The sequence below is a fragment of the Cavia porcellus genome, unplaced genomic scaffold, assembly GCF_034190915.1.
Source record: "Cavia porcellus strain 051 isolate PalLab524CR breed Dunkin Hartley unplaced genomic scaffold, mCavPor4.1 scaffold_10, whole genome shotgun sequence".
In the NCBI taxonomy this organism is placed as follows: Eukaryota; Metazoa; Chordata; class Mammalia; order Rodentia; family Caviidae; genus Cavia; species Cavia porcellus.
In genome coordinates, this window is record NW_026947493.1 from 11,986,121 (window position 1) to 12,013,502 (window position 27,382).

The 27,382-nt window shown below is 45.9% G+C and overlaps 1 protein-coding gene and 1 long non-coding RNA gene across 6 annotated transcripts in view; both read left to right on the top strand.

Annotated features, from left to right (window-relative positions):
• LOC134477836 (uncharacterized) lies at positions 1-27,361 on the top strand. The gene is made up of 2 exons (XR_010050074.1): positions 1-2,652; positions 3,291-27,361. It is a non-coding gene; the product is annotated as an uncharacterized LOC134477836 (long non-coding RNA).
• The window catches only part of Kat2b (lysine acetyltransferase 2B), a 102,599-nt gene that overhangs the window by 396 nt on the left and 74,821 nt on the right, over positions 1-27,382 (top strand). The gene's annotated exons all lie outside the window — the stretch shown is intronic.

A 27,382-nucleotide genomic window follows, 5' to 3' on the forward strand; every position in this document is an offset into this window, starting at 1 on the left:
CGCGCCGCTGGGCTGCGGCCGGCTCCGGTCCCGCCGGGCCCTCCACCCCCCACCCTCCCCCTCGCTCCCGCTCCCGCCTCCTGCCCGGGGCCGCTGCACCGCGGAAGTGCCGCTGTCGCCCAAGCGAGGAGCTGCTCCTCGGCCAGGAGTTGTGTTGGGTTAGAAGAGAGGGGTGTCCCGTACCCGGAACCCTTCGTCCCATTCTTTTGGAAGGATTAACCCCGGCTTCCCAGGTCCCGGGCTACTCTGGGCTTTGTTGCTCTGTAAGAGTTCGCCAGAGGCACTTTTCCGGGAGTGGAGCCGTGTCCCGGGTGGCAGACTAACCTAGCTCTAGGAAACCTCTTCGGGGGCACTTGAGCGGTTCCCCCAGTGATGTGGCCCACGGGGAGGAGCTGGGTTCCAGGAGGGAGGGCGGAGAACAGCCCCCGGCTCCAGGAGCGTCGGGGAGGAAGGGCAGGAATGCGCGCGCTGGGTCGGGGGGCGCAGCCGGAGGCGAGGGTCCCGTGGCGCCTGGCGGCCTCGGCGTGCAGTGAAGCCCTATCATTATTGCATTATTACTTGTTTAGTTAAAGCGCCGTCCCAGCGGCTCGGGGTGTAAACTGGGGTTGGCGAGGTGACAGCCCGGCGCGGCGGGCGCTCCCGCTCGGTCCTTGATAGTTCCAGGCACGCGGGAGCCCCGAGTACGGTCCAGATGTGGGGGCTTCGCGCCCGCGGTGGGAGGACTGCCCGAGGCCGCGGCCGAGCGGCTCTGCACTGTCAGCAGCCGCTTTGTTTTGACAGGGTGACAGCTGAGGGGGGCGGGGACTTGGCCTCGTCCGCTCCTGCGGCCTGTGGCAGAGGCGGGGAAGACACACACACACACAGACAGACACACTCACACTCACTCTAACACACCTTCCGATTGTGGCTTCTGCCTGCAGCGAACAGAGTGCATCCCAGATCCCGATTGCGGTCGCTGTGGCGCTTCCGAGCTGTGCTGGAGCTGTTGTGACCCTTTAGGACAGCTCTCCCAAGGACGCGGGTTTTAGCAGTTCAGGAGCTCTCGATGGCAGTGGAAAGTCTGTGCCTTGCCCCTTTCCCCACCATTGCCTCGTGTTTATGTTGAGCACCTGCTGTGTTCAAAAAATAAGTTGTTGAATGCTTGTAGTGCCGAGACCAATGCTTCTCCAAGCATGTGTCGCAGTCACCCACGGAGTTGCCTGAAATGCTGATTCTGCATCAGCAGGTGTGGGGCGAGGTGGGGAGTCTGCTTTTCTCATAAATTCCCAGGCAGTGCTGGGCAGCTTCACACACCTCCATCCTACTTAGCAAGACCTGAGTTACCTGGACAGTAAGTGACAGAGCCCTCTCTGAATTCAGCAGAAAAGCTGGGAATTACGAAATAAGAAAGCCTCACGATGGATGTTTCCGCAGAAAAAATGCAAAGAAAGACGAAGGAAGAGTGCTGCTAGAAGTCGAAGGCCAGGAGTTGATTTCGGAGGGTGTAGACTACAAAGAGGATCTTGGCGGTCCTAGGCAAAAGGGGGAGTAGTGCGGTTCAGGAGCAAGTTTGGTGTCTGGTGGGATTGGCATTTTGCAGCCACTGGGGGCGTGTGTAGGAACCGCAGCGGCGCAGTGTGTTTGACCTAGCTGTAGTTTTTAATTTATGGGGCCCCCATAGCATCTTTTCTGCCTGTTGCCTTAATTTCTGAACGCTCTCTTGAAGTTACGGTTCATCTATGATTGTGAGATTTTGTTTAAACCTGGCCTTGCACTGATGTGTTTGATCCTTTAAAATGACCTTGAGTAGCTGAGTGGGGTGGCACATACCTGTGGTCCAGATTGGGGGGGGTGTCATAAGTTCAAGCTCAGTTTTGGTAACTTAGCAAAAAATAAACAAGGGCTGGAGGACTGGGAATGTAGGTCGGAGCAATTTTGGTGCCACATGCTGGAGAATCGCTGAATGAGATGTAGCATTTTCTGAAGTTTTTGTTTTGTTTCCTGTTCACATATTCAACCAAACTGATAGGAAAAGAAAACCCTTCTCATTAAAGGTTTTTCTTCATGCTACTAGGAGACTGACAGCGTCCTTTTTTATCCCATTACCGTTTCAGAGAATCCCAGCTGGGTGCCAGGCATTGTGCCAGGACCTCTGTCCTGTTGGACCTGTGTCACTGAATGTGTGTGTGTGTGTGTGTGTGTGTGTGTGTGTGTGTGTGTGTTTGCCCATATGCAGGCATACTGTGAGGTCCATGGGAAGAAGGAAGCGAAACAGTTACAGTGAAATTCAGAAGAACTTTCTTGGCATCTTGGCATGCTGTGGGACCCCACGCAAAAGCAGCGCCTGGGTGGAGTGGGAAGGACTTCCTGGAGGAAGTGTCACGGCTGCTAAGGACTCAGCAGCGTCGAGTGGGTGGGGTGAAGCTTCTGCGCCCGCCCGAAGAAACTGAAAGGAGGCCGAGGCCAACCCGAGGCGGCCATCTGCCCTGGGGCCCTGGGGTGGGGGAAGGGTGTGTGCCACCCCGGGGGCCCTGGAGAGTTCGGGAATCGTAGCCCCCCCCCACCCAGTGATACTATCTTAGAATTTTTGTTTTTCAACTGGACTCGATTGGTTCTGACAGCGCTGAGAGGACAGAACCTGCGGGGCCTTCTCAGTCTGTTTCTGCACTCTGTGTAAGCAAACCCAGAAGGATGGATTGCTTCACCTTTGCCACAGGCCACTTGGCAAGCGGGAGAGCGGCCCGGGCCAGCGTGGGGGGAGGGGCGGACGCCGGAGCAGAGCGCCTGCCGGGCCCTGAGTTCCACCCCTAGCACCCCAGGGAGCGGGGAAGTAGTCCCGGGAGGGATTGTAGACGGAGTGGACCTGGAAAGAAGTGAGGGGGGCCGTTGGAGAAGAGCAGGCCCAGACCTCCTATGAGTTCTGGCCTTTAAGCTGCATCCACAAAGCAGAAACAGCAGGGCTTGAGCCAGAGTGGACTGCCACGCCCCAGAGAGAAAAAAAGAAGAGAAAAACAAACTTGTTTTGCAGGATCCAGGGTAAAGTTCTTTGAACTGTGGCCTGGCGAAGCTTGCTTCAGAGGGTCACTTTGCTTGAGAGTGATCATAACATCTCAGATCTGACCCTTTGATTTCTCTCTGCTGGGGTCCCCAAGGCCCAGTATGATGCAGCCCCTGGCTACTGTTAACTTGGGCCTTTTTTTCAGTATCTTGAGTGCTTGATTGCTTTCTACCTCAGGACTTTTGCATTGCACATAATGGTTCACTGGGATTGAAAGCTCTTTCCATTTTTTATTTTTTTCTCTTTGAGACAGGCTTTCAATTTATGCAATTCAGGCTGGCCTTGAACTCCCAAGCAATCTTCCTGCTTCAGCCTCCCCAGTGGTGTTCCATTTTAAAATCAACTCCCAGCTCATGAGGAAGAGAGCACAGTGGTAGAGCTCTTACTTTGCTAAGCCTGCACAAGGACTGGTAAAGTATTCTATTTCCAGCACAAGATCAACAAAAACACCAACCAGTCAACCAAACACTTAAATAAATTACTCAAAACGAATTCCCAGCGTTTTCTGCAGATTTCAGATTCCTTGTCTGCCCTTTACCTTTCTGTCCATCTTTCCATTAGAAACCACCCAAGCTTTTTTATGCTTCATGACTGATGCTTTTGATTGTGATCTGCAGTGAAGGGTGATTATTTGATATGTGTTTAGAATCTGGGTAGATTATATGTGATGTGGTTATTGACTAAGTGAATGAGCCGGGGAAGAGAAAGTGGAGGAAATGATCAGCTGTTAGGAGAGCAGCTGTGGAATCCTAGCTTGCCTTTTACTTGGCAGCTGGACGAAGGTTTTTTAAGATGGGTCTGACTGTGTTGTCCAGGCTGTGGTCCTTCTGCCTCCTGAGCACTGGGACTAGGGCACATGCTGACATGGGGGAAAGAAATTCCTAGCCTACTAGATGTCCTGTATGAGGAACAGTGGAGGTTAGGAGCAGAAATATTTACTGAGAGAAAGAAAGCTTTCTGTCTGGGCGAGAGAAGGCATTGTTAGGGATCAGTGACTTTCTGTAGGGTTGGGATGGTGACTCCTGGCTTCTCAAGGTGATTCATACCTATTTAGAATATCAGTTCCTGATGGTTTATGCATTTGTTTTGCCTTCTGTCTTGAGATCTGGCCCGCAGCAAGAGGTGTGTGTCTCCTCCAAGGTCACCAGACATTTGGTCCTCTGCTGGCTTCCTTGACTACCTGTAACATTTCTAACTAGCTCAGCTGCCTGTAGCAATACCACCATGTCTGGCTGAAGGAGATTTTTCACACAGTATCACTAGGTATCCTGGGGGTGATGGGACCTTTATCTGGCTCCCTTTTCTCTGTCATCTACCCCTTCTAGTACTGGGGTTTAAACTGTTTCTTTGTACTGAACTACATTCCCGCCCCATTTATGTACGTGCGTGTGTATGTGTTTGAGACAAGGTCTTGCTAAATTTCTCTGTGTTTTTCTTTTTTCTTTCCAGACTGGCCTTGTAGTCTAAAATTTTCTTGAATTTATGGCAGTCTTCCTGCCTCAGCCTCCCAAAGTATAGAGCCTAACTGTTTTTTAGTGTTATAATAGAAAACTCAAATGATTGGATGACTAGCTCAAATCTGAATTTTCTTATAACTTATCTACTAATTTAAAAAGCAGAATCCATTGACTGACTTGACAGGAATAGGTAACTGTATGCCTGTCATCCTAGGATGGTGGGAGGCTGAGACAGGAGAATTGCAAGTTCAAGCCCAGCCAGGACAGTTTAGTATATTTCCCTAGAAATAACACCTAATTGGAAAATAATGATATAGAGGAATGAAACTCCTGACCTACTATGTCCATGAGTTCGTGTCCTCTAAAATCAAACAGTGAATTTTAGAAACAATAGAGATTAAGAGTAGAATATATTGAAAGAAGGAAAGCTTCTGAGAGAAAGAAGGGGTCCCAAGTGGGTTGCCAAGGACTCTGTCTTTTCTAGGAACTTTTTTTAGTTTTTTTTTTTTTTTTTAATCGGTACTGGGGATTGAATTTACAACTGCCTGCTTGCAAGGCAGGTACTTATGCCGCTGAGCTAAATCCCCAGCTCCATTTTCTAGGGACTTTTATAGAGCAAAATCATGGGAACTCACAAGGCAAATGGGCATAGGTGGAACATAACTATGTAACTATTAAATTGGGGACAAATGAAAGTGGGATTCTTAGAGCTGTGACTTTCCCCAGGGAGTTGGGATGGTGACTCCAGGCGTCCTCAGGGTGATAGGGAACTCTTCAGAATTTCAGTCCTCAAGATGTGGGTGCATTTGTTTGGTCTTTTGTCTTCAGGCCTGGCCCACAGCAGGAGGTGTCTGTCTCTCCTGCAGTTGCCAGGCATCTGGGCTTCTGCACTGGCTCCTTTGAGGACCTAGCCCTGTTTCACTGCCTGTAATATTTCTAACTAACTCAGCTGCCTGCAACAATAAGACCTAACATGATTTTTCAGGGTGCTCATACTATAAACCGTACCCTCAAAGTAAGCCTCAGTTAAAATTGTCAGCCAGACACACACATTTAATGTATCTGATGCAACGTACAATGGACTTACTAAATTATGAAATAATAATGTTCATATGGTTAAATGCAGATGAATATTATTAGCATTAATAGTTACATGATAATACAGATTATACTTAGGTATTCATAAATAGCCAAGCAGGTGCCTTTGGACTAGAGATAAACACCTGTGAACCTTGAGACCCGTCGCTGAATGACCAGAGTACAGGCACAGCACACAGACAATGAGTGCACTTGGTAACCAATGGACATAGCTGTGTCTGATAGGGATTTTCATAATTTGGTGTATCGTGTGTTGTCATGGATGTCTCTAATGCACTTGTGTCAGATACCTTCTGAATTTTGGTGCCTGCAGTTTTTTGTTCTTAAGGGTCATCATTATTTGTGGCCACTCCTGTCTCATTAAGTCTTTGATGAACGTTTAATTTAACAGAAACTTTGTGAAATGTAGCTTGCAAGAAGTCATGACTGGGGTGAAGAACTCATTGGATAAAATCACTGACCGCTGTGCTGCTAGTGCACTGTAAGTAGGCTATAAGGAATGCTCATTTAAGGACCGCTTTCCTGCTGGGTGTGAGAGTTGGGGGCCAGTGGTTCTACAGGAAACGGGAGTCAAGAAGGTCAGGCTGGAATTCAGAGTTTGGAGAGCTGTGATGATGTTCCAGGAGATGATGGGACTATTTGACTATATGTAGTTTTTTTATATACGAATAAGTATAGATTGTTGTACGTGAACTAAGATATCACTTCTCTGAAAATAAACCCTAGTGCATCTTTTGGACAAAAATGAACATAAGACCCTTATTTTTAGAGAAATACAGTGTGGAACTCAGTCTTGAATTCCATCTTGGCCATTTGTGTAGTCTTGGGTACAAGTCACTTAGTTTTTCTGTGACCCTTAATTCCTTCATTTATAAAATGGGGACTGTGACTTCAGCTTTAAGGTTTAAAGAGAAGTGGTTCCTAAAGTTTCACGGTTTTTAAATGTTCTTCTTCAATTAGATTTGATTGGTACATTTTAGATATACATTCCATGCATCAGAGAGAATGTGTATGTGACCTCCTGATGTTGCTTGATTCTTTTTTTCCACATTCCCCTACCCCTGAAGTTGCTAGCACATAAAGATGTCGGGTTAGTAGTGGGTCACTGATGTGTCTGCTGTTGTACTTGCTGTGTATTGGTTGGTGGCCACCGAGCATTTATGGTGGACCTACCTTGATTCGGGGCTGACTGTTACAGAGTTTGGGGCACAGGGCTGTAATGCTGAGGTGCTTTGGTTGGGGCAGCCCCGCTACCCCACACCCTACTGGAAGTTGAACCAGAGAACATTCAACTATATCCCCAGGCCTTTTTGCTTTTTAAAAAATTTTTAGACCAGGTCTCCCTAGGTTGCCCAGACTAATATTGAACTCACGGTGCTCTTCTTCAGACTCCTGAATTGTAGGCTTGTCAGCGTGCTACTGGGCCCAACATAGCTTTCTTTTTCAACTGTGCCTTTCATCCAGGAACTGACAAGGTTTGTCAGTGTCTGGAGACGCTTGTGATCATGCCATCAGGTGGAGGGAGTGATACTGGTCACTAGTGAGTCGAAAGCAGGAATGTTGCTAAAAACTCCTCAGTGTTCCGCGCCATGGTGGCACACAGCTGCAATCCCAGCACTCAGGAGGTAGAGGCAGAAGGAGTGCTGTGAGGATGAGGCCAGCCTGGGTTACAAAGTGAGTTGAAGGCCAGCCTGAACTGTAGCGAGATCCTGTCTCAGGCCGAAAAAAGTAAAAAACAAAACAAACAAACAAACGTAAAAAAACCAGAAACCAAAAACCAAAACAAAATTAACAAAAAAAAATCCCCAAAAAACAAAACACAAAACCTCCTCGGTATAGTATGCAGAATTATCTGATTCCAAATATCAGTAATGCAGAAATTGAGAAACTCTGCTTTGGAGGAAAATTATATTATCCCATAACGTCCACAATGCTTTTATTTTTATTTTATTGTTTTTTGGTACCAGGGACCAAACTCACAACTTAGCGCTTACCAGGCAGGCGCTTATACTGCTGAGCTAAATCCCTGGCTCAACACTGCTTTTAATGTCAGTTAGAGTAACAGTTGAAATCTGCAAACAAGTCTCACTTTGTGATGCATTGGCACTTTTTAAAACATCTTTGTTGCTGTGTAATATATAGACATGAAACTTACCCACCACGTGGGTGCAGTGCGGGCCCTTTGAGTAACTACATGGTTGTTGCGTCCTTGGTCACCAGTCCTAATTCTCCCATTCTACTAAAACACTTCTTCCCACCAGCTTTGCTGTTTTTCTTTGCTGGGAATTGGACCCAGGGCCCAGGCATCTTAGGCAAAGCACTTTGATCTTGAGCTACATCCCTGAATGTCCTCCGTCCTGTCAGCCTTTAAGATGATAATTTCGACTGGTTGGTGATTTATAAACAGAAACTAAATAAATCTAAAAGTCTTTCTGCAGACAAGCAGTGTTACAGCAAGATAGAACACAGAAGTTAGGTAAAATGCTTTCAAAGATCACTACTTTAGCCATAGAAGGCATACAGTTACTTATTTCTTTATTTTTTGGTATGGGGGTCGAACTCACAACCTTGCACTTGTCAGGCAGGCACTTTTGTCGTTCAGCGAAATCCCCGGCCCTACCGTTACTTCTTATGTGATGATTTCTTTAAAAGACAGGATCAGAAAGTCCAAAACACACACCAAAGCTTTTTTGGGCAGGTGTGATATAGAAAGTCACAAGGAGAATTAACCACATTTAATTCTGTGTCCTCATAAATTTTCAGGGAGCAAGGAGATTCAGGGCTACAAAACATTTAGATTGCAATTGGTAGTTTTATGTGTGACTGAAAAGGTAGTTTATAGGGCAAAACAGAACGAAATCTGCTGAGGACGGTTTTGTTTTAGGAAGCATGTGCTTGCAGACCGTTGTTTGTGATGCTACATTGGCAAACGTGTTTTTTTCTTTCTTTTCTTTTCCTTTTGTTTTGTTTGAAACAGGGTCTTGATATGTAGCTCAGGCTGGCCTTGAACTCTTGGTAGCCCTCCTGCCTCAGCCTCCCCAGGGCTGCAATTACAGGCTTGTGCCACTGTGCCTGGGTTTGTTTTTTGTTTTTGTCTTTTTTCTTTTCTCATTCGTTGGGTGGCCTTGAACAGAGTTGCTGATCCACAGGACCTGACTTGTCCAGGATGGGTGAGGGGATTGGCAGGGGGGCATCTATGCTCCTTGTGGAAGATCTAAAGATGCACCACAGTGCCAGAGCCTTTTGAACTTCCGAGATCTAGTGGCTTCTGAGTGAACTCCTGAGAGTGAGGCAGCTATTTAGGAAGAATCGTCAAGGGTTCCTTTTCTGGGAGCGCATAGTGGTAGAGATAGGATCAGAATCATAGGCTTGCTGGCCGCCTGCACCGAGGGATCTCCAGAAACGCCGGCTGGCTCTTCCTCAGGCACCAGCTGGCAGCCACTCAGCTTCTTCTGCTTTACCTCCTTGGGGAGGTGGAGTCAGGGCACCACCACACTGACTTATTTTGAAGATAAATAGTTTGGCATATGTGAAAGCTCTTGAAACATGAGCATTCCACAAACATCTGTGTTATTTTTAGAAGTATTCCCTTGATGCCAGGTTTGGTGGTGCGTGCTTATATTCTCGGCACCCAGGAGCCTGAGGTAGGATGACCATGAAATTGAGGCCAGTGTGGGCTGCATAGGGAGACTCTATCATAAATAAGCAAGCAGGCAAACAAACAAATGTTATGATATGAGTAGTTTGTATTTTACTAAAGTGCTATTTCTCCATTACTTGGTTCTTTTTCCCAAGAGTTATCAGAAGCGAAGACAGGTGATGTTACTAGCAGGGACTGACACCTGAAGCGATTAGTTAAATGGCTTCCCAAAGCTGGAGGGTTTGCTCAGGAAGATACCAGTTCACTATACTCCCTTTCCAAAGCTTTCTCCTGGAATTTAGGAGGTCACTGATCTTCCAAATGGCTTCTAGAGAGGACTTCATTTGTTTCAGGCAGTCTGTTCTCATTTGATGTTTATTGTACTCCTATTAAGAGGTGTGTTCAAAGACTTTCCTGGTCCATTGATACTTGCAGGCCATAAAGTAAACGAAATAAGTGTTTTTATTACTGGCCCAGGACAGACATAATGTGTGCCCTCGACTGTTTTAAAGCTGACAATCAAACTGATCACTGTGCTGGCCCACTAGAAGTCCAAGTTGAGGAAAGATGAAACAGAGAACCCACTCAGGCTGTGGAGGTGCTAGATGTGTCAGGAAGGTAAGAAACCGATGGCCTGAAACATTAGAGGTTCTTAAACAGCTCTCTCTAAGACTATACACATAGCAGTATTTCAGCACAACCAAAAGGAAAATCATTTGAAAGTATTTTTAAGTTTATTATACGTATAATAAAGAGCTCAAATCATATGTTAACAGCTCCAGGAGTTTTTCCATTTGTGTATGTCTGTGTAGCTACCACCCAGATAAAAGTACAGGACATTTTCCGCCCCGATAACCCATGTTCTATTACCAGAGATTAGTTTTGTCTGTTCTGAAGTTTCGCATAAATGGAATCATATGGTATGAACACATTGTGTCTGGTCTCTGTCACTCAGTATTATGTCTGTGAGACGCATCCACGTCATGTGTAGCAAGTTTTTAAAGTCAGTAAAAAATTCCCACCATTTTGAGGGTGAGGTCAGCAGATGTGGACCCTTTCATAGAATGGATGTAATTAGGCCTTTAAAGGGGGGGGGTGTCGTAAAACAGGATGACAGCTTCATATGTAAGTATATAAGAAGAATGTGTGAGGGCAGGATGGGGACGGGGATGGGGTGTGCCTAGTCATGCGGGTGTTGGGTTTGAGGCCAGGTCTCTCAGAGTAGACCGTGCTGGCTTTGAGCTTGCTGTGTAGCCTCGGCTGGCCTCCAACTCGCATCCTCACACCACCACCCTCAGCCCTTTGCCAAATGGGTGCTGGTGGCGAGGCATGGCTGGCAGAGAAGCGGAATGATGGGGTGGGTGGGGCGGTGATGTCACAGGTGGTGGAATGTTCAGGGCACAGTTCCTTCTCCCTGGCGTCTGTAGTGGTGAGTCCTGAATGGTAACTATCACACGAAGCTCTGCCCTTACCCTCCCTGGTCCAGGAAGATGATGGGAATTACTGCCCATGGCAGTCTGCAGGCTCCGTAGCGTGTGTGTGTGTGTGTGTGTGTGTGTGTGTGTGTGTGTGTGTGTTGGGAGGGTGGCAGTTTCCTGAAAGCTTGGCTAGAACCTGGCCCACAGAGCTCCAGCAGGCAGCCACCTCTGATGGTGGCCTAGTGCACGGAGGTGTTGGAAAGGACGCTCTTCTCCATGTTCTAGCTGCTCCCAGGACTGGCGGTGAGAGCTACAGATTATGCCACATCCCTGGATGCTAGAAATGAATATGTAAGATGAGCTTACTATTGAATGCAGTCCTGTGGGGTCATCCACCTGTAAATTAACCCTTCTGTAGTTGATGCTTCACCAGATGGGATTTTCGTCCTTAAATTTGCGTACCCATGTGCGTTTCCATTACCATTTATTTGCTCATTTGACACTTAATTGTATGGGTGATGTTAGATTCTGTTCATCAGTTCTAATTCAGACTTCTTAAACAGAAGTTTTTACCTGGTTACCTTTCAGGTAGGGTTGTCTGCGTCTTGTTCGCGTACCTTATTCCCTGTTCTCCAACCCCAGCTCCTCAGTCGGCCCCCACTCCCTCCCTCACCCCTCACAGCAGCTGCCACCCCGTCAATCTTTTTCTTTACTGTACTTATCAGTGCTTTGAAATCATGTATGTACATGTTTACCTTTATTGTTTTATCTGTAGATACTTGTCATACATACTGATGGCATTCATCGTAGGGGACTTGTACCTGTACATTATAGATCTTGATTCCTCTTCTTTCACTAGTCTTCTCATCTCCTTTCAGCCTTTCTTCTCTTTTGCATTTACAAAAGCTTTGTTTCCATTTTATTACGTCTGTTCTCACTTTTTTTGAAATTGCCCATTTTTAGAATAATTTCGTTTTTCTTGCTATCGGAGATCGAACTCACGACCTCATGCTTGCCAGGCAGGCGCTTATGCCACTGAGCTAAATCCCTGGCCCATAGAAAAATTTCTTGTCCACCTCCCTTCTAACAACAGAAGTCCTACGAAGCAGGGCCTTCAGTTTACTTCACATCCTGGGTGGACTGCACCTCGCACATAGTAATCCACACATCATTTATGGAACAAAAGAGTCATGTTCTGTTTAGAGGCTCTGTGAGATTAGAGAAAGGGAACTCTCGTGTGCTTCCCCAGGCCTGGGGATTGAACCTGGAGATGCTCTACCACTGAGCGACATCCCCAGCGCGTCATATTTTGTGTTGCTCTTATGGGACTGCCCAGGCAGGCTTGCCTTGCAGTCTGCCTCGGCCTCCTGAGTATCTGGAATTACAGGCCTCACCATGAAATTGTGCTTTGAGGATGAAGAAGCTGATACTCGGAGAGGTTTAGGAACTAGGTGTGTGGTTTACAGCTGAGCCACTGTCACTTGAGCCATCACGGCGTTATTCATTCCCACGTGCAGTTCTTGTTGGCTCAGGGTTGATCCAGTGACAAGCTTCCCATGTTTGGTTGCCCGGGCTTTTGCTACAAACCAAGCAAAGAGAAGTGAAGTCTGCGTTTCAGTTCTTTGAATGAGTGATGTGAACTTTTTCAACCACCAACTGTCTCCTTCTTCTGTAGATTAAAACTGAATTTTCACAAAGCTTTCATGAATATGATGAGACTAGTAAGTTAAAACCTATGAATGAGAAAATACTCTACTCTAAATGTATTATTTTAGTGAAATAGAAAAAAAAATAACACAGTTGTATGTAAAGGCATGTTTTCTAAATGTTTTTGTTTTGCTGGCTATTTTAAAGTCTACAACAGACTGATTTGTTCTTCTGATTGGCTTTTCATTTTTTTAATCAAGAGAAGAGCACATTTATTTTGGAAAGAAGTATGAATACTGGCTTCAGTGATCTATTTGGGATGATCCAGTATCCGATCTCAGGAGGAGGCCTAGAGGAATCTCTTCAGTGACCTCGAGTTAGATGTGTGGGGTTGTGGCTACCAAATTCCACACCACCCTAATCAGCCCTTGTGCACTGGGTTCAGCCGTGGCTTGCGTGGTATTGGCATGCAGGAGATTCCAGAGGTACAGGGACAAGACCCAAGTAATGTCACAGTGACTGACGGTGGCAGTGGTAATTTGTGTCAGCTCTAACAAGCTGGTGTTGAAACTGGGTGGCAGAATGCCAAGGAAGCCAAGGTCAGCAGACTTGGAAATAATGAGGTGAGTCATGTAACCCAGGAGTTGCACGTACCCACAGGACTACAGGACTGTCTGAGTCACCTCTCCTCCAGGGAGCACAGACATGTGGCGGAGTTAGGTGCAGGACCTGCTGCGTGTGCCGAAGGGAGCAGAAATCACAGCACCCTCCCCCTGTCCTGCTGGGGAGACAGATAGAGAAGACAAGAAAAGTAAAGGTGAATAACCAAGCATAATGTGCAGGGAGAGAAAGCCAGCAGGAAAAGGGACAGACAGGTGGAGCACAAGGAATGAAACGGAGCAGAGAGCAGAACTGAAGGGAGCCAGGCTGCTGTAGCTGCTGGGGTGGGGGTGGGGCTCCTTCTGTGCTCTTTTTGGCTGTGTGACCAAGGAGAGGCTCTGGGCCCTGGATGAGCTGCAGGCTTCAGAATGAAACTGGAGATAGTAGTGACTGAACATTTTCTCTTCATTCAACAAATGACGCCAGGCATTAATTTAGACACTGTGGATGTGGTGACAGATGGGTTCTTACTCTTGCAGAGCTTGCTTTCTGGTAGCAGAAGCAGACAGTAAACAAGAAAATAACAGAATATGGCAAGTGGCACAGAGATGGGAAGCATAATTAAATGAGGGAGCTTGGGGAAAATTCCTTCACATCTTCTCAGAAAGGTCTCTGAGGAGGGCACCAGGCCTGAGTGACAAGGTGGGGTGAAGGGCCAAGTGGGGGCGGTGAAGATGCAGGCCAGCAGTGTCTGGACATGTCTGAGGGCTGGCGAAAACCAGTGTGGTGGGATGAGCTGCACAGAGAGAGGGGCCAGGGTAGGAGTTGATCTGGAGGAGACTAAGAGGCCAGGTTGCAGAGGAGACTTAAGAGGCCAGGTTGCCAGAGTTTAATTTTTCCCCGAGGAAATTTTCAGATCTGTTCAGTTAGTTTTGACAGATACCTAGCAAACTATAGACCATTTCTATTGCCAAGGAGAATTCCCTCCCACTTCTTGCCTTTAAGGTTTTCTCCATAAGAATCAGCCACTGAGGAATACTACTCAGCTATAAAGACTGACAAATTTGAAATGTTTGTAGGAAAACGGATGCACCTGGAAATTATAATTTTGCATGAATTAAACCAGATGCACAAGCTGAAATACCATATGATAGCTTTCATTTGAGTGAGGCAAAGTACAAAGAAAATGGTGAAGATTGGATAGAAAGGGCCAAGGGGCTGGATGCCTTACAGGAGGGAAGTGGTCCAGGGGAACAAGGGCAAGGGGTGAGGAGGAAGAGGAGGGGAAGGGGAATGAGAGGAATGGAAATGTGCCATGTACAGGCACCTAACAACTCCGAGGAGTATAAACACTGCTGTAAGATGAGCTAAGACAGCGTCACAAGTACAGTATGAAAAAGGGACAGGGAGGGCCTGGGAGTTAGCTCAGTGGCATGAATTCCTGCCTGGCAAGTGTGAGGTAGTGAGTTCAATCTCCCGTACATCCCCGCCCCCCCCCCCCCCCAGTAAAAACAAAAGGGACAAGGGAATTGCAGGGGGAGTGGGGAGGAAAAGAGAAGGGGATTTATGTCTGAGACAGGGTTTCACTATATAGTTCACTTTTTAGCCCAGGCTGGCCTTGAACTCACAGTAATCCCCCTGCCTTAGCCTCTTTAGTGCTGGGATTACAAGTATGTGCCGCCATGCCCAGTGGGGGGAAAAATTGAAAAGAAATTAAGTAAGCTGTAATGTACATAGGGCCACCTGCAAGATGATTACACTGCATAAATTACAAACATGTACTAATAAAAAAAATTTTTAAGAAGTCAGTCACTGGGCTGGGGATTTAGCTCAGCAGCATAAGCGCCTGCCTTGCAAGCAGGCAGTCGTGAGTTTGATCCCTGGTACCGATAAAAAGGAAAAAGATAAAAAAAAAAAAAAAAAAAAAAAGAAGTCAGTCACTGATCTGGTTTGTGTCACGGCGGGTTGGTTGGGCTGTTTTATTAGTTTCCTGGGTGTCGTCCTATTCAGCGTGGCTCTCTTGCTTCCGTGTGGTACCCATGCTGCTTCATGGGCTGTGTGAGCAACAGCTGATTTCTGATTTCTCTTTATTTCTGAGGAGTGTCCATCCCCTTTTCCTGTTGGGGACATCTAGGCTTTTTCCAGGACGTTCAGATTTGCGTTTTAAAGCAAAGCCTCTGAGAAGACTGAAGTGGGAGAAAGACTAGAATGAGGGAAGCACTTGGAAAGAAACTGTACCTGTCGCCCAGGGGTGGCTGTCCCTGGGTCAGGTGCTGTAGCAGTGGAGGGCAAGGGAGAGACCGTGTAGGTTGTGAGTTAGAGGCAGTGAGACTGTCGGGAAGAGTGTAAGAGAAAGGAATTCAGGGTAATGTCCAAGCTGTTGGTGTGAGCAGTTGAAAAGAAGGTGGTTTTGTGTACCAGAGTGGAGAAGGCCTGGGAAGGAGGAGGTTTGGGATAATGCGCTTTCATGGGAGTGTTAAATTAGGTGTGTCTCTTGACAGTTCAGTGTCATTTTGATGATACACTGTGATTATTTTATTTAGCAACTTGGTATAGAATCTGGGATATTCCAAGTGATCAGTAAAATGTTAGCTACTATCCCAGTTAAACGCAGTGCTAAATAATAATTATTGGTCCTAAAAAAGAAGCTAGTCAAATTGGAGAAAAAGGAAAATGGATAGAGAAACAGTGGGAAATAGGGCCTACTGGGTTGTGAAAAATTAGTTGTAGAGGAAAAATTCAAAGAGGATCCATCAGGTAGAGTCTTTGCACTTTTAAGAGGAGGAATCTTAAGATGTTCCAGGAGTGTCCGAGAGCACCTGTGGGTATGGTCTAGCTCCTTTTTCTTCCCAGGCCAGCCACACCTGTTGTCTGAGCATTGAGGTACTTGTCCTGCAGGGCCGTGGCAGCAGAAAACAAGATGATTTAGGCTGCAATTACCTTGCAAAGACTCAAACACAACTAGTCCCCGTTGCGTGAATGAGCTTTTCAGTCCAGTGTGAGTGGGTGGAGGTTGGGATGGGAATGCCTTGTGAGGGAAGAAGTGTGTCTGCTAACTGGCTGGTGGGGCCTCCATGACAGCTTTGGTACTGACAGTGGAGGAGGTATAAATCTGAGAAGCTTGGAGGAGGGATGGAGTCACTGAGTGAGGCACTGGATACAGATGTTTTGAGCTTCAGCAGCTGGGAGAAGTGTAATGGGAGTGAAGGATTAGGGTAGTTAAAAGGGGGGAAGTGCCGAAATTGAGGGTGAGTTTTGGTGTAATACTTTATGGTCAGAGATGCCAAATGTAGGCAGTTGGGAAATATGGGCTGGAAGTGCAGTTTTGTGTTGTGGTTTTTTTTTTTTTTTTTTTTTTGGTACCTAGAATTGAACAGAGGACCTTGTGCTTGCCAGGCAGGTGCTGTGCTGTTGAGCTGTATTCCCAGCTCTCCAAGTGCTGTTTTACAGGTTGGGCTGGTTATGTGACCCTGGGAGTCATCAATGCAGATGATGCCTGATGCCATGAGAATGTGAGCTGTCCAGGGAAACAGCATGGGAGGCATTGCAGCTCACCCTGGTAGACATGGTGCCAGAATGCAGGCTGCAGAGCGAAGTGCTGCGCCGCTCTGCTGGGAGAGTGAGCTGCCCTTGGCCAAGGAAGGCTGGTAGATCTTTGCCCCGGGTAGGAGGAGGAGTTGACTGCTTAGGCACCTTTGCACATCACGTTGAGAAGGGAAGTTGGAGAGGGAGAGGGAGAGGGAGAGGGCCCTGCTGTCACTCGGGACTTCCCGAGTCCCCCCCCCCCCCAGTGATGCCCTCTTGGGTTTGACCCTGGAGTGGTGACTGGTGTAACCAAGGGGCTGGGCATCGCCTAGACCATGTGGCCTGAGATCCCGCCTGGGTTCTGGGCCTTTGCCAAACTGAGTTACTTAGGAAGAAGAGGATAATCCCTTTTTAAACTCCAGTGAGAGCACGAGGACTTCCAGACAGGAGTGTCATGAAGAATTCCCTTAATTTGATGTTGGGGTGACCCAGGAACATGGCTGAGAAGCATTCGAATGAAGTGTTTATGCCTGGGTGTTTAACCCTGCGTCATTTTCTCAAAATAAGATTTCTGTTCTTCTGAGTGCTTGACTACCCTAACTTTTTTTTTTCTTGTATGTGGGATTCTCTGGGGCTTTCTAGACCAAAAGGCTCACCCACCTTCTCTTCCCTTTTTCTTTCTTTCCTTCCTCCCTACCTTCTGCTCTCTCCTTCTCCCCGCTTGCTTTCTCCCTCTCTCTATCTCTCTATCTCATAGCCCAGGCTGGTATTGAACAAACCAGCCAGTGAGGTCTTCAGAGGTGATAATGCAGTGAATTACCTCACTGGTGACTTTTTTGTCCTTTTTACTTCCGTTTCCAATCTCACTTCTAGGCAGCTTTACTCCCCTGCCCTTTTCTTTTCACCAGTGCTGACTTGCTAGAAATTTTATTCATTTGTTTTTATTGGTACCGTGGATCGAACTCATGACCGCCTGCTTGCAAGGCAGGTTCTTACGCCACTGAGCTAAATCCCCAGCCCCTAGAAATTTTAAGTTTCAGGGTTTTTTTTTTTTTTTGTGTGTGTGTGTGGCCCAGGCTGGCCTTGAACTTATGATCCTTCTCCTTCAGCTGGGATCCTAGGTGAAGGCCTTCATTACTGGTTGAAATTCAATTTTAAGTCATAGCTTTAGGGTTTTGCCTGCTATTGGAAAAAACTATTTAAATCAGAAATATTGTAACATAAGGGGAAAAGCAAAAGGTTGTGTCCTAGAAAGAACTGCTTAATCCTTTTAAACTTAATCTGCATATGAAAAGCTATAGTCAATCAAGGAGCAAAAAGAGGTGTTGCAACCCTCAGAAGTCTGTATTCTTCCACGGTAGTGTTTCTGGAAGGGTGGTCCTTAGGCAGCACCATTTTAAAAATGCGGAGTTCAGGTTCTACCTCACATTTGGAGAGTTTGGTCTGCATTGTGAGCAGAACCCTTAGCTATTAACTCTCAAGCAAGTTCCAGAAGCTGTGCTCCAAATCACATCAGTATGGTCAACTGTTCATTTCTGCAGAGGAAACTTCTACTGCCGTTGCAGCTGTGTTCTGTTGGCTCCAGATGTTGTTTTAAAATAGGATTAAAAGATCTTTTTCAAAATAATGCATGCACATAGTTCAGAGGAAAATCTGAACCGTTCTCAGTGAGAGCAAATGAAAATTTGCAGCTCCACCTAAGTCTCTCCCTCCCAGCCTCACTCCATCTTAACCTTTTGTGGAAGGCTGCTTGCTACAACTGTATATTGCAGTTCAGGAAGGAGAACTGGATGCAGAATCCAGAAATTCACCTGACACTTCTGCCTGGCAGGAATGGATTTGCAAAAAGACTAGGAAATGGGCTGGGGATTTAGCTCAGCGCCATAAGTGCAATACCTGGTACCTAAAAAAAAAAAAACAAAACAAAAAACAACAAGGCAAAAGAAAAGACTAGGGAGTTAGACTTTATCAAGTCAGAGTTGTTTAGTGGGGAGCCTGGAGCAAACACAAGCCATGCTGGTCTTTATAATTAGCAAGTTTTAATTGTTTCACAACTCTACTAGTTTTGAAACGGGGTGACCTACTTAATGATTGCATTTATTCCTGTCATTTGTTTCTCTGTCACCAGCAGATTCAGACAGTGGAGGTGCAGCTGCCTAGAAACAGTCTCTTTTGTTTTCTTCAGATCAGAAAAGGACTGGGTCTTGTACAGGCCCGGTGCAAGACACCCTCATGTGTGCCCCCCCGCTTGGTAAACTCACAACCTCATGCTTGTGAGGCAGGTGCTTATGCTGCCGAGCTGTACCCCCCGCCCTCCTCCCCTCTTTTTCAAATGTGTTATCTTTCATGGCTTCTGTGCTGAGTGTGATGTGTCTGAAGCTTATCTATGTCATAGCATCTATTAGTTCTTCCTGCTTTTTATTGATGAGTAATATTCCATTATGTAGCTATATCATTTTTTGTTAGTATTAACAAGTCCATAGACATTTGGTTCTTTACACTTTGACAGGGAATAATGTGAGTCATCTGAGTGCAAGTCTTAACCTATTGCCTCCTTTCCCACCTATGTCCAGCTGCTGGCATCTACAGGGCTACAGTTTATCTTTATGAATTTGGCTACTGTGCACACTTCATATAAACTCACAGTGTTTGTCCTGTTGTAACTGACTTATTTAGCAAATTTATTTCATGTAGTGGCACAGGTCAGAATTTTTTTAAAGTTTCAATAATAGATCCATTTATCAACTAATTATTTTTTGGTACTGGTAATTGAACTCAGGGCCATTGCTGAGCTACATTCTCAGCTCTTTTTTATTTTGAGATGGGGTCTAGTTGAGTTGCTAAGTTAACCTGGCTGGGATTGGGCATAAATTTTCAGATACTGCTACTGCAGCCTTTCAAAGTTCTGGGATTACGGTCAGGTGCCACTACGCCTGCCCTCCGATGTGTTTTCTTCTAAGAGATTTATTTTATTTTATTTTATTTTTTGTCTTTTTTGAGGTAGGGTCTCACTGTGCAGTTCAGGCTGACCTTAAGTTTAGTTTGTAACCCAGGCTGGCCTTGAACTGGCAACAATCCTCCTGCCTCAGCCTCCCAACTGTTGGGACAATAGGAATGTGCCACCATGCCTGGTGAGGTTTATAGTTTTATGTTTTGAATTGAAGAATTTGAGTTTGCTCGCCCCTCCAGTCCTAGGGATGGAACCCAGTGCTTCATTTATGCGAGGCAATCGATTTTGAGTTAATTATGATATTAAGGGTCCAACTTGATTCTCTTGTATGTAGATAACCATTTTCCCTGGCACTATTTGTTGAAAAAAACTACCCCTTCCACATTCAGTGGTTTTGGCATTCTTGTCAAAGTCATTTGATCATATAGGTTGAGTGTTTAATTTTGATCTATTTATTCTAGTTCATTGATCCTCCTACCTCAGCCTCCTGAGTGCTGGCATTACAAGGGGTGCAGCACTACGCCCAGCTTGGAAAGTGGTTTCTGACTTTTATTATTTTATTGTGATGCTGGTGATCAAACCCAAGAGCTTACAGATGCTAGGCAGGTGCTCTTCTGCTGAGCCACACCCTCAACAGGACTGCTGACTCCTACAGCTGCCTCTGTCCCTCCTGGAGCAGAGAAGTACGATATGATGACCTCCCCCTGCAAGCCCAAAGCCGGTTATCTGCCTGGGCATGCTTTAAGCTTTTACTAGGTAGACTGGGTAACCTCAAGCAAGGCTCTTATCACCTAAAGCTTCAGCTTTCTCTTCAAATAAGGGTGCTTTCCTTACACAGCGTGAGATAAAAATAGTATACAAATACTTTTCTCTATGTATGTGTTCCTAAACGTTGGGTTCCCAGTTTCACTCCATTAATTTCCCATCGCTGTGGTCTTGCTGTGGGACTGCTCTGTCACTGACTTTTAAGTGATCCAGCCAATGGGACTTTCCCCTATTTTAAGTGGGACAGAATCCTGCTGGACAGCTTGCTTGTCTTGCTTCTTTTCTGGACATCATCCAAATACCCTCACACCCATGTCACAAATTAACACCAAGTGTGTGGGGAGCTTCCCAGTACCCCTTGTCTATCTGCAAATCTGGGCTGTGACTACTGGCTTTTCCAGTTTAGCTTCTTTTCCGCCATCTGTCCTGACTTCTGCATACCGTACTGGTCTGCTGCATTCCCCTGACCTCTAACCTTGGAGTTACCTTGGAGAAACCTCTTTACCTGAAGCCTGTGAGAAGCAGTGTCTTGGCCTTTTGTTTCTTCTTGATTCTGTGGTGTCTGCAGAGACCTGTTCTGGGGGGGATGACGTCATCTGAGTGGCCTCCCTCCTGGTGCCCAGGTTGCTGGCTGCTGCTGCAGTAATTGGCCTGGCAGTGTGCTCCCTGAAAGGCTGCCCTTCAGCTGGTACTTTGTTAGAGCTGCAGGGCCAGCCCCCTTGGGACTTCTAGACAGCAGCTGTCACAGCCAATTAAGAAGAGATGGGGGAAGGTGTCTTGAAGGGATTCTTCTTATCTCAGAAGAACAGCGGCCAGGCTGGAACATTGGTAATGGGGAGATGAGGAGCAGTGCGCAGGGCCTGACAGTTGCAGCTTGGTGCACTTGGCAGGAAATGCATTGCTGGCATTCGGAAGACTGGCTTTGAATATTCTTAAAAGGCCTTATTTGCCCTCTTTATTTGCACATTGGATAATGTATCCCACACAAATCAAAAGCATGGTGTGTGCACTGAGATTGCTCTGTGGCCATGGTGTGTGTACATCAGCAGGAAGTGCTTTTTGTATTCTACCAAAAAGTTCTGAAGCAAATGAGTAGAACTTAGAAGACTCTAGCGTATCTTTACCTACTTGGGGATATTTTGAGACTATTTTGTGGCTAAATTCTTAGGGCCCATAGCGAAGACTTGGGGCTTAGAATGGAATCCCTTGAACCTCTAGTTTATCGATGTCCAGTAGAATTATAGTGAGAACCACATAGGTAATGTAACATTTTCTAGTAGTCCCATGTACTAATTTTGTAGAGCTACCATAACAAATCACCACATATCGGGTGGCTTAGGACAGCAAAATGTCTTGTACAGTTAGTGTTCTGGAGTCCGGAAATCAAGAGAGCAAAGTGTCATTGTCGTGGGCACCTCGTTTGGGGAGGCACCTTGTCTGGGGAGGAATCTTGCTGAGCCTTTACCTGGCAGCTGATGTCTCCAGTAATCCTTGACATTCTTTGTCATTTAATTAAGCGCGCAGCTGCAATCTCTGCTCCCCTTTGGTCTTCTGTGGTTGTCCCTGTGTTTGGCACATGTGTTTAATGTGTATGGCTGGTTAACACCAGAGGGTTGGGGTGTGGCTCAGTGGGAGAGCCTAGCCTGTGTGAGACCCTGGGCTCAGTCTCAGTCCTTAGCACTGAGAGGGAATGAGAGAGGGAAGGAAGAGAGAGAAAAACCCAAAAAGTTAAATTTCTCTGATTTTAATGTTTTGTTTGGCTTTATATGCCAAAATATTATCACTATACCTTATAGTCAAAAAAAGTCATAATGGGACAATTATTAGTTATTTTTGGGGACAATTATTATTATTACTATTAATTACTGTAGCACTGCAGATACTGTAGTACTGGTCCACAATGAGCTACACTTGCAACCCTCTTCTTGAATTACTTTTATTTATTTAGCTGTATTGTTTGCAGGGTCTCACTAAGTCACTGAGTTGCCCAGGCTGGGCTTGGACTCGCAGTCCTCTTGCCTCAGCCTCCTGGAGATCTTGAGATTATAGGAATGTGTTCCCACATCCAGCTCACTGGGATTTTTTAAAATGCTCTTTAAAATCTAGTGTGTGTTTGTACTCATAATTCATCTCAGTGTGGAGACCCACTTTTCTTTTCTTTTCTTTTTTTTTTTTTGTCTTTTTCCTTTTTATCGGTACCAGGGATAGAACTCACGACTGCCTGCTTGTAAGGCAGGCGCTTATGCCGCTGAGCTAAATCCCCAGCCCCCGAGACCCACTTTTCAAGGGCTTAACAGTCCATGTGGGGCCAGTGGCTGCCTCTGGACAGTGCAGCTGGGGTCCCTGGGGCCGACACTAGTGGTACATACTTCTCAGTGTTTTGTTCTGGGTGTTCGCCCTCCTTCATCTTCCTGGGATTTTTCTTTTCTTTTCTTTTTTTCTTACTTTCTTTCTTTCTTTCACAAAGTCTTAGTCATTTTGAACAAAAGGAATGAAAACCTACTGCACAAAAACTACTGGGGACCCCAGAACACAGTGAATAGGGGAAACAAAATTAGCCAGTTTTGCAGCAAAGGACCTTTATTCACTTATTTTCTTAGGGTTTTTTTTTTTTTTTTTTTTTTGGTTAGTGCTGGGGCTGGTACCCAAGAATTCAGTTACATTTTTAAGGGATGGTATTTATTGTGTGGTGGAATTCATAAACATTCTATCACAGTGGCTTAAGTAAGAGGAGTTAATATTTGGGATTTTTTAAATTGAGTGGGAAAATAAAAGACTTCATTATTGTAAACCTCCCTTTAGGAGACCTGTGACTCATGTGTACACAAGCCCCCAGTGAACACGGCTATTATTCTCTGTCATGTTAAGACAAGAAGGGACATAAGCTTTTCTTTTTGGGCTGACCGCATTAAGTCTGTTGTAATAATGAATTATTATCTGTATCACTAAAGTCTGTATTGTCTTTTCCAGGAATTAAAAGCTTGTTACTTGTTAGTCAGAAGGGAAGGAGTGTATGTGTGTGTGTGGTGGGGAGCTTTTATAAGCAGTCCCTCAGGGAGAAAAATTTGGAGCTACATCTGCAGCCCTTTAAAAATATTTTAAAATTTTAAGACAGAGTTGTTGCCAGGTAGCACAGAGGAATCCAGGCTCTTCCTGTCCTGTGCAAAGAATTGGCCAGCACGACTGGTGAGCACAACTTTTAAAGGGAGCAAAGGAAACAAGTAAAGGAGAGTGAAGAAGAGAAGAAAGGAAGGGTGTGGTGGTGCATGCCTGTAATCCCAGCCTTCAGGAGGCTGAGGCAGGAGGATTGCTGTGAGTTGGAGAGTTCATAGTTGCCAGTGTGAACTTTATAGGAAGATTCTGTCTCAAAAAACCAGAGAGGGTGAGAGCAGAGAGGGAAAAGGAGCAGAGAGAGGGAGAGAAAGAAAAGATGAAGAGATGAACAAGAAGAGGTGTGTTCACAAGCAGGATGGGGTGTTACAGACACAGAGTGACAGGAAGGCAGGAAGATTATCACAGTGGTGGGAGTCAGTGGAGTGCTGTTTTATCCTTCTAGATCTGGTTGGGTAGAAGCTGCTCTGCCCAGCATCCTGGCCGTGATTGACAGGTCACCTCCGTTCAACATCAGGTTCCATGGCTATATCTGGTTTTCAGCCTCTGTTCTGGATATTCGTGATTGATAAATTGCGTTTGTTTTCCAGCCAGTCTGCCGCGCCCTAACCTACTGTCTCAGGGTTGCTCGCTAGGTCACTGAGTTGCCCAGCCTGGACTCCTGCCTTAGCCTCCCACAGCATTGGAATTGCAGGTGTGCACACTGGGCCTGGCAGGATCCTTGATTTCCGAAGTCTAGTGTCTGATAACGATATGGTTTCCTCTCTCCTGCTGTGACTGGAATTATCAGTGCTGGCTGTGGTAGCTTTTTCCCTGCCAGGTACACTCCCTGTATAAACAGTCTAGCAAAGGCTGAGGCTGAGGTTGCACATGTACCCAGATGCAAAATCCATCTTGCTTCTCAAAGTAAAGTGTTACTTAGGTGAATGAGGAAAGACTCTTACATTACATAATTCTTTGGAATCTTGAGTTTCTGGACATTGCACACCTGACCCCCAGCGGTGTATGAATCCTGGTTCTTAATCCAGAAGGAAATCTTTGAGTAGATAACTTGCCATATTTGTGATAATTTGAGGAGAATCTCATGTTCTTGTGTTGGGTTAGGGTTACAATATCCACATCCCCTTCCCTCAAAATCCACATTCTGCCAGGTGTGGTGCGTACCTGTAATGCCAGCACTTGGGAGGCTGAGGCAGGAGGATCCTTGCAATTTCGAGACCAGCCTGGGCTATAAAGTGAGCTCAAGGCATATTGAGACTCTGTCTCAAAAAAAGACAAAAACAAAAGTAAACAAACAAAAAATGCCCACATCCCTTTACATGTAGATGCAGAGGGATTCATAAATCCTGGACTGTGTTAATCACAGCAGAGCTTTCCTGTGTAATGGAGTGCACAGCTGATTCTGGTATGGAAGTTGAAAGAAAAAGGAAATGGGATTTTTTTTTTCATGTACATAATTAGTAAAAAAAGAGAAAATGACTGGAATTTTTGTTTTTTAAAGCTGTAATAACTGTCATTGCTTCTTCTAGTGACTACAGGCAAAAGCAAAAAGGAGAAAATCAAAAGACAGTTAGAAGTATCCTGCCTCAGGTCTTTGTGCTCTGTCCCACCCCCTGTCAAGCCCTGCAGGTGGGTTGGAGAGGGAACCTTTGTAAGGGCAGTGAGGCTTCTACCCTGCCCCAATGCCCTCACCTCAACCTCAGCGTCTTTCTCACTGGCCTGTGCGCTCTAGGTTGCCGAGGCTGTCCCCCTTCTCAGAAGTCTTGGCTGCCACGTTCTGAGAAAGGCGTGGTGTAGATCGCACCTGTATGCACCCAGTGTCAGCCCCGTCCTCATCATACTTGCTTCTCAATGCACTCTGATTTCCTAGTGCACTGTGTAACTCACTCGCTTGTGTAGCTGCCTGATCTCTCTCTCTTTTTTTTTTTTGTCTTTGTTTCATTTTTATCGGTACCGGGGATCGAACTCACAACCGCCTGCTTGCAAGGCAGGTGCTTATGTCGCTGAGCTAAATCCCCAACCCCAGCTGCTTGATCTCTTAACCCCTCACTGTAAGCCTCATGAGAGAAGGCACTTTGTTTCCTTTTGTATATGGCAGTGGTACCTGGCGCATAGTAGGCCTTCAACTAATGGTATGAAGTGAATCTGTTTGTATGGTAGTTCTGACTTGAAATGTAGTTCTCTAAACCCAGAGGTTTTTGGCCTTTGCTTTTGCTTTTTCCTGGAATTAGTGATAATAAGAGGATTGAGGAGCGCTTTGCTACTGAGCTACGTCATCAGCCCTTTTACTCTGAGTCAGGTGCTTGCTGAGTTGCACAGGTGGGGCTTGAACTTGTGATCCTCTTGTATCAGTCACCCTCAGTGCTGAGACTACAGGCATGTATTAGTTTGTTCTCTCTCTCTTTGCTAGGTTTGGCTTAATTGCTTTTTGGGGACTCTCTCACTAGCATTCTCTGTGTCTCTTCTGGTAGCGCTAGGGATTGAATCCAGGGCAAGAGCTCTACCACTGAGCCACACCCCAGCCCAAATTTTACCTTCTCAAACCACTCTTTGAAAAGTTGGATCAGACAGCTACACAGAAAAGTTGGGGGCTTAGAAAGCCCTGAAAGTAACTGTTGGCTAATTTAGGTTCATAGTTTAGGCCTTGTAAATTAAACTAACAAAAGCCAGATGGTTAACAAGAGAAGAAGGATGAGAGCCTTTTTACCGTAGCCACTGTGCATAAATACGAGAGCTTTCAGGGATGAGCAACTGCAAGAGTGATTGAAACTTGGGCTTGTGTAGTACTTCAGCAGACAGCAGTCATTTTTAGAGATAGGACAAGACCAGGAAAGGGCTTTGAGTTGCTAGGGTCAGCAAACTGTGGGAGGGAATATACAGTATATGGGAACTAATAGGAGGAGACAGTTACTTTAACAAGATTTGTTGTGTAGATTTTCCTGATACCATTCCTGGGTTGAAAGGGGTGTACAGTTATCTGTGGTGATGAACTTCTGGTCCTTGGTGATTGAGTGGGGAAAATTACAGTTTACAAATGTGTGCCCTGTTGTTAATCACCTTCTGTTGCTATGACAAAATGCTTGAGAAAATCGACTTACAGGAGAAAGGGTATCTTGTGGGTCATGGTTTCAAAGAATTCAATCCAATGTTAGATGGTTTTCTTGCTCTTGGGTCAGAGCAGAGGCTGAATATCTTGGCCTCAGCAGTGAGTTGGGGCAGCTGCTTGCTGGGAGCAGCCGGGAGTCAGAGAGCACGGTAGGGGGAGGGCAGGGAGGAAGGGCACACTTCTAGTTAGGCCCCAGCTTCTGGAATTCCCGCCATGCTGTCAGTTTATAAACTCACCCATGGATTAATCCACCTGTGAAGGTAGAGCCTTATTAATCCGGTCACCTTCCCAGAGGCCTTATCTCGGAACAGTGGGACCAAGCCTTTCAGATACGAGATTTTGGGGGACATTTTATTTTATTTTTGTCTCACTATGCAGTTCATGCTAGCCTTGAGCTCACTGTAGCCTGGGCTGCATGGCTCTGGGGAACATTGTAGATCCAGACCTTAACCTGCTTTTTATGGAAATGATGTCAAGGCGGAGAACTTTTCTGACTCCTACAGTGACGTATTCTGCTACCCTTTTGTTTATTGAGTTTGGGTTGTCCTGAGAGCATCTCCTGCAGCAAGTTTCTGAGGCCTTTGTGTGCGGAGGAAGTGGGTTGCTCATTGCAGGGAATTTCAAGGCCAAGTTCACCCTGGAAAAGAGAGTGAGGCAGCGACCTGGGTCCTGCTTGATGCCCAGAAAGGTCTCTTGAGCTTCTCAGGGGTCAGAGCTGTGGGGTATGAGCTCCATCTAGGTCTTTCTCCATCTTCATTGTGACGAAAGGGAAGAAGCAGTCAGCTTGGATTTGCCAGATTCATAGGGCACTGTGAGTCTACTGGGAGAGGAGAATGCATGTTCAGAAGCACACTGTTTTTCTACCTTGGCTCTTGTTTGATTTTAAATTTTTTTTTTTTTGCGGTACCAGGGATCAAACTCATGCTTGCCAGGCAGGCGCTTATGCCACTGAGCTAAATCCCCAGCCCCGTTAATTTTTTTTTTAAACCTTATCCCTTCTTACCTTTCCACTAATATAATTTGATTTT